At 40.5% G+C, this 9,214-nt stretch overlaps 1 pseudogene; it reads right to left on the bottom strand.

Moving 5' to 3' along the window:
- Positions 1 to 1,071: 1,071 nt before the first annotated feature.
- Positions 1,072 to 8,907, bottom strand: LOC139418785 (TNFAIP3-interacting protein 2-like; annotated as a pseudogene).
- Between the last annotated feature and the right edge of the window lie 307 nt (positions 8,908 to 9,214).

Below are 9,214 nucleotides of genomic sequence, written 5' to 3'. Positions count from 1 at the left end.
CCCCCCGACATAAACTACTGCAGCATAAATACTGGAGGCAGGATATAGGATATAATCATTAAAGGCTGTTCAGGACACTTTTTAGAGTTTTGAAGTTTAGAGTTTAGAATTATATTGTGTTATTGTACAATATTACACCACATAATACCTATTTCAGACTTAAAACCATATTGTATATACTGTATGTGACACTATAATCCTCTGTAGGCAGTCATAATACACTATATCAGCCATTAGGCTAAATCGTCAATACAAATATAGAAAAAACAAAGGTACAATAAACAAAGTAACATCTATACCTCTTTGAATTGCTAAATACTTAAATTGTGTTCAAATAATACCAGAGCACAGAACAGTGTGACATGGATCTGTCTCGCTTTCAAGATTGCTATACACTGGGACTCCAATAACAATGGAGCTCTGCAATATTAAAGCTGATCTACCCACTAAATAAAAACTCAAAACAATGGAGCTTAATGATCCAGCGATCTACTACTTTAGTACACCTTGTTTGGTGCTTCATCTGCCTCCCCTTTAAATAACTACTCTCTGACAGGGAATGTCCAGTTCTCTAAGGCCATATTATACCCGTAACAACTGGTCCTGGACTTGTTGTGTTGTTTAACTCAAAATGATTTGAGAACTAGTCTGAAGACAACTGATCCCAAATCAGATGTTAGGGCCAGGATGTAACCAGAGCCTCTGTCTCACTGGTCTCTAGACCACTTGCTGTGTTCACTTCAGCCACATAGGACAGCTGGGAATGTGGAACAGACACACAGGACAGAGTGCCCATTCAGGCTACTCTGGGAAGGGGTTTCCCAAAGTGTGTACGAACACACACAGTCAGACAAGGAACATACACAGTCACACAAATGCACACACACACACATACTGTGGGACCTGAGTTTCTATGGTCAGAGCCCCTCGCTGTCTCACACTGTCACTCCTCCTAACTCTGCACCCCAAACTATAACTTGACTGGCAGTCATCCACCAAGCAAACTAAAATCCAACAAAAGTTCCTCAAGCTGAGATGTTGTCTGGTTTGTATCACAAACACTCCACATGATTGGTCAAACAACATTTATTTTATTACAAAAATATATTTTCAATTAAACAGGTTAAAACAGATAATCACATTTTGATGTTTATAAATCAATGGCTTCTAGAAAAATAAAACTTGTGTCAGTTCGGAGGTAATTTCTCCAAATGTAGTTTCAAATGTCAGATCTGAAATGGCACTTTTTTTAAGGTTGCCATGTTGCGGAGAATTTGTCTCCCACACTGTCTTGTCTTACCAGGATGTGGGAAACATCCTGCTTAGGTGTACCAGGATTCAGACGACACCTCAAAACACATTATGTGATATTCATTTTGATACAGCACTATAAAGATTTGAAAAAGCCCCACTAATAGCAAATAAATATTCAATCATATATAATACGGTGAATACATATTTCCAGGCACAAATATCATAGGTCAACATATATAGGTTAAATTTAAAATAGATGACTTACTCAAAACGTGAACAACATCCAAATATACAGTACAACAAATAGCGCCATGCTAACGACAGACAACGTTATTACAGTATCTTCAACCGGAAAGAAGCTTATGTATTTCAAATTCAATAAATCTAAAAAAATAAATATGTGCATTAATGACTACTTTGGTAAACAGGTTAGGAAAGTGCAACAGGTTAACAATTTGATGCCTGAATATTGAATTGAGGTATGTGACATTCAAATATCGTGATTAACATCCAATTTCCCATCTAGATTTTCTACAGACCACGCAATCAACCATCTCCACACAGAAACACAACCATGCAGTATCATGTGATAATTCATATGGTTCATGTAGTCAAACATGAGTGGGGTTTGCACTGGAAATCGCTTCATCTTGCCAAACCAAAGGTATTTCACCCAAAAATATTTTACACTTACTTACTTTTTCCACTGGTATTTATCAGGTATTTACTTATTTATCAGAAATTATATGGTAACAATGGGTACTTTATGGTATTTCCTTCAAGGAACTCAACCCATTCAAATGGTGGCCAGTGGTGTTTGTTGTTACGAATCCGAAAGAAACAGATAATTCAAAGTCACTACTGTGTTATCATTTTACCATGTAGTATCCTGGTAAATACCTGGTCTTTTATGTACTGTAAAATAAAGTGCTAGCGCTATTTCTCCCACTACGACCACCAAGCTAGTACTGACACTCCAACTCTGCATCGCTAATCTATTCAATTCAGTCTTTTAACAACCAAAAAGCATGGCAGCGTCTGAAGTCCAGGTAGTACCTCCCTGTTTCAGTCCATTTTCTTCCATTTAGTGCCTAATGAACACAACCCAGTTGAACTAGTCAGTTTTCTAAGCTCCCCGGTCCCAACCCTTCTTAGGGTGCATGTAGTGCTTTTTTTTCAGTGCTCAATTATCGTCAGTTAGCGATATTTGCCTTAACACCCCCATGGGGTGGGAGGGGCAGTAACTCTCATAGCTTGGGAGTAGGGCAAAGTTGCCCCTAGATGTTGGGTCAGTTTTGCATTTTCCCCACTTTATGGTTTGGATTGGGGAACGGAAAATTATCCTATAGCTGTACCTAGGGGAAACTTCACGCCAGAGCTCATAGCCTGACACACTCCATGCAGTGTTTGAGGTACTCCACCGCATGTGTGTCATCATATGTCATCTTGGGCATTGGAGTTCTGACGAACTCTGGCACTTTGTCCAGGTGGGACTGGGTGCTAATTACCGCTGACGCCGCCCCAGGTGAAGGCCCACTTTTAGTTTTTGATTTTTGTCACAGGTGGATTGGCGCTGTTCCTCAGCAGTGATTCGGCCGAGTCCGTGCTCATGCGTGGGGAGATCCGGTGTCCTTTATGGACTCGGCACGTGGAGTTGGCATCTCTAGTAGGGCTCTGGAAGATAAATGAATGATGATCATGAGTAAAAGTGTTCCTTCCCATAGCCTAACTAGGCATAGTAGCACTTTGAGGATAATGTATGAAACACTCCAAATAAATAAAATGATCATTATAGCATTATTATTATTTTAGGGAAGTGCTCTTTGTTGTTCCCTAATGTGATAGCTGACCAATCAGCCTGTTACCAAACCTTAGTAAACTTTTTTGACCCGATACAATGCTATTTTACAGTAAACAAATTGACAACAGACTTTCAGCACGCTTATAGGGAAAGACATTCAACAAGCACAGCACTTACACAAATGACTGATGATTGTCTAAGAGAAATTGATGATAAAATAATGTGAGGGCCGTCTTGTTAGACTTCAGTGCTGCTTTTGACATTATCGATCATAGTCTGCTGCTGGAAAAACATGTGTTATGGCTTTACAACCCCTGCTATATTGTGGATAAAGAGGTACCTGTCTAACAGAACACATAATCCAGATCTCCAACATAATCCAGGTAGAATCAGGAATTCCCCAGGGCAGCTGTCTAGGCCCCTTACTTTTCACAATCTTTACTAATGACATGTAAAACCAGTGTGTATATGTATGCGGATGACTCAACACTATACGCGTTAGCTACTACAGCGACTGAAATGACTGCAACACTTAACAAAAAGCTGCAGTGAGTTTCAGAATGGGTGGCAAGGAATAAGTTAGTCCTAAATATTTCTACAACTAAAAGCATTGTATTGGGATAAGTCATTCACTAAACCCTAAACCTCAACGAAATCTTGTAATGAATAATGTGGAAATTGAGTAAGTTGAGGTGACTAAACTGCTTGGAGTAACCCAGGATTGTAAACTGTTATCGTCAAAATATATTGATACAACAGGCATAGTAGCTCGGAAGGTACACACGCATACGCACACAAGCGCTAGCACACCCACTTTACACACATGTACATTGTAATATTGTTGTATTATACATTTTGTATTGTAGATATGTAGTGGTGTAATAATGTTTTATGATGTACTATTTTATATTTTCTTTATATGTAATGTAAGTGTCTTAGAGTGTTTTGCCTCCAGGAAGAGTAGCTGCTGCCTTGGCAACAGCTAATGGGGATCCCTAATAAATACAAATACTGTATCTTATTAGCCGATAGCGAACTGTATGAAGAACATGTCTGTCGAAACGTCATTGTATCATCAATTCTCAATAAATGGCAAATAGGGGAGGGACACAAAAGCTTCCTTTCATGGCTATTTATTTTACTACTGTAACACGTTTGTATGTAATGTATGTTAGTAATGACTATGTGTGTGTGTGGCCTTACCTGTGCCTGTGTGTGTAGCTGCTCCTGTAGTCGAGATACTTCCTCTCGGAGGTCCTGGATCCTGCCCTGCGCTCTCTCCCTGTCTGCCCGCTCCGACTTAAAGTCATCTGTGTAGATGAGAACCTGTGAAGAAGAGAGGGAAAGGGTGAGGGTGTGTGTGAGAAAGAGAGAGGGATATGTTTCTGATGTGTATGTGTCAGAGAGAGAGAGAAGGAAGAGGGAGAGCAAGAGTGGGGAGACAGAGGGACAAACAAACAGAGAGATTGAAAGAGAAAAATAAAGATAGAGAACGTGAGAGAGAGAAAGAAAGAGAAATTGAAAGAGAGAGGAGTCAGACGATCCTAGACCACACTAACCTGTTGCTCTAGCATCTGGATGCGGTCCTTGTATCGTCTCCTGCTCTCATCCAGCTCTCTCCCCAATCTCCCACAGTCCCCCAACTTCTCCTCCAGTAGGCCGTTGAGCCTGGCTATCTCCTGCTGGAGCAACCCAGCTTTGGCTGAGGCCAACTCTGGGAACAAGCCCAGGCCAGGCCCAGGCTCTTGTGTAGGTCTGGGCCCTAACATATGCCCCATACCTGGAGCAGGGCTGGAGGAAACAGCCAGGGCACTAGACTCATTCAGCTTCTGACACAGGTACCTCACATACTGTTCCCTGCTCGAGTCATACTTTTGCCATTTGGAGTTTAGACCTTCCACCTGGGAAAATGAAGGAGGGAGGGAGGGGAAGAGGGAGACATTAGTCAAAAACATGTACACACACTTGCGCACACACAGCTTCACACAAACACACACACAGAAGGATGTTCAACTTTGGTTCTGATAGCCCATATGCTATGACAATGTTGGATAACTACAGTCTGCAAAAACACGACAGTAATTACTACAGTATATGTGTACTACAGTTTCTTTACTATAGTATTTATACTTTAATAAACTGTAAATAGTACAGTATACTAGAGTCATGTATATTCAATACTACAGTATTCACTGTAGTGTTTTTGCAAAAACACTGCTGTGCATAGTGCTGTAAAGTCTACAAAAACAGTGAATACCATTGTATACTATAGTATTTTTTCATGTGGGTAGAATGGGGTTTCTACAGTGTGTTTCTGCTTACATATTCCACTCTTTGAGTTAGCTTTTGGTTCTCTTCTTGGAGTTTGCTGACTCGAATGTCAACGCGACCAGCTTCCGTATAATCCAATATCTGACCATGAAAAGGGGAAACAAGAGCTCAAAATGATACTATCCATTTAGAAATCCAACAGAAACAAACACAAATAACTTGGCTGAAAAGCACATAATGGCAGAGACAGAGCGATTCCAAATGCTTTAGTACACACACCTCTTTTTCATTGCTTTCATTTGTTATGTTTGAAAGACAGTTACAGTGCTCTTCCCAGTGAGCACAAGACATTGAAAATACGTAATTTGCCGATGGGGTTGTAGCTCGGATGTAGCTACTGCTGTTCTCCTCTCTCAGTTGGAGTTTAGTGCTTGCAACCCCAGGATTGTGGGCTTTTGGGTTCGATTCCCGCATAGGCCACATATACTGAATATAACATTCAGTATATACACAGTTTGTGGATATGAGTTAGCTATTTACACTCGTACCCCTCTACAGGTTCAAAATAGCAGATATGGGTGATGATAAATGCCTAAATTGGAACACAGTGAATGTACAGTAACATGCTATATGTGAAGTCAAAATGCAAGGTCTCTGCTTCCCAGCGCAGTACTGGTTTTGACTGAACTTGAACACCGCGCGTGACAATAAGTTACCCCCATCTCTCCCGCAAATGTTGTCTGAGTGAGGGAAATGCTATAAATAAAGAGGACTCAATGTATTTTGAAAGATGAGACATTGAGGATTATAATACCACTTTGATGTCACACAAGCAAGCCAAACACCCCTTAGTTCAAATGTGCACTTCCCCATTCCATATCATAAAACTCATGTAAAATACAGTGCCAACGATTATGATCACAATGTTTGATGTACAGTTAGTTACAAGATGACATGGCGAATTGTGACGAAATTTGGCAGGAAACACGGATCTAAATGCACTCGTGATTCTTTTATAGTCGTACCAAAATTAGTATTTGCTTCTCTGAATTGCCTTGTGAAAGCCTAACACTGTAAGATCGTATTTCGTAACTTAGCTAGCAATAGAACACGCTTTCAAATCATGCCCACCTGACCAGATTGCGATTTAGAATGGACCATTTTTGAATGCGTAAACAATTACGTAGGATATTACGTAGGAACTGTGCACACTTTGGAGAGGTGTGTTTCCACATGGAGACACCAGCTAGACCTCTCACTTGTCATTTCTTTGTCTTATGTTGCACCTACCCCAATTTTACCGTGAATGTTCTTATCGTGTTACTGAATGTATCCAGAGCATTTTCAGAGTTCGTATTCAACAACTGCGGCGAAAAGTACAGTAAATGTAAAACGCACGTAAAATCAACAGTGTAATGTTTGGATTCAGTCTTGTGTCAGATTAACTGTTTTGTCCTCACCCTTTAGTCTAATATTTATTTTTTCCATAATCTCCAAACGGTTCCCCTTTTGATTGCTACCCTGTTTACGCATGTGCTTTCCACATTTCTTCTGTAAGAAACATTTCAACTTAGCCCTATCTTTAGGCCAATTCCCACGAGTGTAAGGGGTTAACTATAATTTGCCTTGCATAAAAGTGCTTGATAACTATGCTATTACACACTTATTATAAACTGGGTGAGTCGAGCCCTGAATGCAGATAGCAATAGCAATAAGGCACCTCAGGGGTTTGTGGTATATGGCCAATATAACACGGCTAAGGGCTGTGTCCAGAACTGCCCTTAGCCGTGCTATATTGGCCTTATACCACATCTCCTCGGGCCTTATTGCTTAATTATACAACCTTCATACACACCTCTTTTGCCTTCTGCTGCATTTTCACCTCCTCCGTCACTCTCTCTCCTCCCTTCTCTCTCTCTAGTCGGCCCAGTAACTCCTGACACACCCTGACTGTGGCTCCCAGTTGGCCCCGGAGCTGGTCGGCCTCTCCAGCCAGCGAGGTGCACAGGACGGCACGGGTGGCCTGGGCACGGTCCCTCTCGGCCAGGGCAGAGCGGAGCCTCTGGATATCCTGGTCCTTCTCGTGGTCTGATTGACGGATCACACTCTCCAGCTCTCGCTCCATCTCCCTCAGCAGCTTCTGCAACCTCTGTATCTCCTTCAGGGGTGGGAGAAAAGAATAGAATAGGCTTCAGTGTCAAATGTGTGTCAAATGCAGAAGATACTTAAAAAATATATATTATTATTATTGATGGACAATATAGCTTTTTGGAATGTTTTATTGTATTGAATTATGACTTGTATCTGACACAGATGTGTTTGTTTTATGAAGTTAAGGCGAAACAACACTGACACCTGCACCGCTGCAGTTGTACACATTGAAATGGAAAAAGCAACATCCTCTCTGTACTGCAAGGTGGTTTTGAAGCAGGGACATTTTTATCAAGCCTGGTTGGCAAGTTTGGTGGTAGGTTAGGCCTACACTAATAGTCTTCCCAATAGACCAAGTGCGTATAGGAATGGTGTAGGCTAGTGGCTATTTTCAGAGAAGACCATTTACAGTAGGCCTAAACTACCCTGCTTTCATAATGTGTAAATTGAAAATGAAAGAAAGAAAATACATATATTTGTCATCAATGATCGTTTTAATACTTGCAGAGCAGACTTTGAAATTAAGTAGGGCTATAACCTAATATTAAAAAGCACAACTATGTTTCACAGGGTTAGCCTAAACATTAAATGCACATGATACACATTAAGAACACATAACATACAGTAAATTCTACTCACTTGTTGTCTCAACTCTGCTTGCTGAACCGCATTCATTTCTGTGTCTTTCAATTTTAGCTTCAGTTTGCAGATTTCTTTGCATAAACTTTCCAGCAAAGATTCGGCCGGTGCTATGACAACAGGGTCATACCCTTCCACATTGATACAGGTATTTTCGTATTTGCCTAACCTAGCCTTCAAATCTGCGATTAAATTGTCCCTTTTCTTGATTTTCTTACTTAATGTGTCAATCTCCAGCCGAGTTTCGTGGTAGAAAGTAGTCAATGTATGGCAGCTCCGTATTTTTGATTTCAGCGTATCATTATCCAAATCGACATCCATCGTGTTCTTTATTCCAGTCATGTTCCTTATTCCAGAGGTCATTTATCGCTGTTGCTTCTGACAGATGTGGATGGGAAAAATCTTCAATATTCCATCAGCTTCTGAAATGATTCTGTTTATTAGTTCGACAGAGTTTGTGTTCGTAGGTTATGCAACATGTCTTCAAGATTAGGTTGAGGAGGATGTCAACTATGTAGCCTAAAGGATGTGCCTCATCTGAATTTGGAAATATATAATTCCGACAATTACAGGGGATTTCCAAGAGGGGCTTCCCCGACACAATAGGTGGATTTTTCTTGTACTTTACCTTTTAAACAACGTCGGGTAAATTGACAACTCCTTTCCGAGTTGATCAATCATCCATTCCAGTAACAATCTAAATTATATGCTTTCGTTCCTTAATGTTCTAACAATAAAGGACACTGGACTAAATTGACACAATTTGACTGGAGCAAAATAAAAAAACGCAGCTGCTTGAACTATTTGCACATGCGTACGACTTTTCCGGTAACATAGTAGGCTAACGTTACCTCCCTCTTGTGACATGCGTAAATCCACAGATCATGCAATTCTGGTTTGACGGTTTCTAAACTAACTGCCTTTGCTTGAGTAATCCGCCTTGGTAAAAATCCGTGAAGCAACTGTTTTATCGGATGGAATGTAAATGAGTTGCCGGTAGCTCTATTTTCCTGAATGACAATTCCGATAAATTTAATTAAATTAATTTATGTACCCCTAATCTAGTGTTTAATTCAATTGTTTACAAACCAGATGTTG

Source organism: Oncorhynchus clarkii, chromosome 10, assembly GCF_045791955.1.
Source record: "Oncorhynchus clarkii lewisi isolate Uvic-CL-2024 chromosome 10, UVic_Ocla_1.0, whole genome shotgun sequence".
In the NCBI taxonomy this organism is placed as follows: domain Eukaryota; kingdom Metazoa; phylum Chordata; class Actinopteri; order Salmoniformes; family Salmonidae; genus Oncorhynchus; species Oncorhynchus clarkii.
Note: the sequence above shows the minus strand (reverse complement) of the source record. Positions and strands in the feature narration are given on the sequence as shown.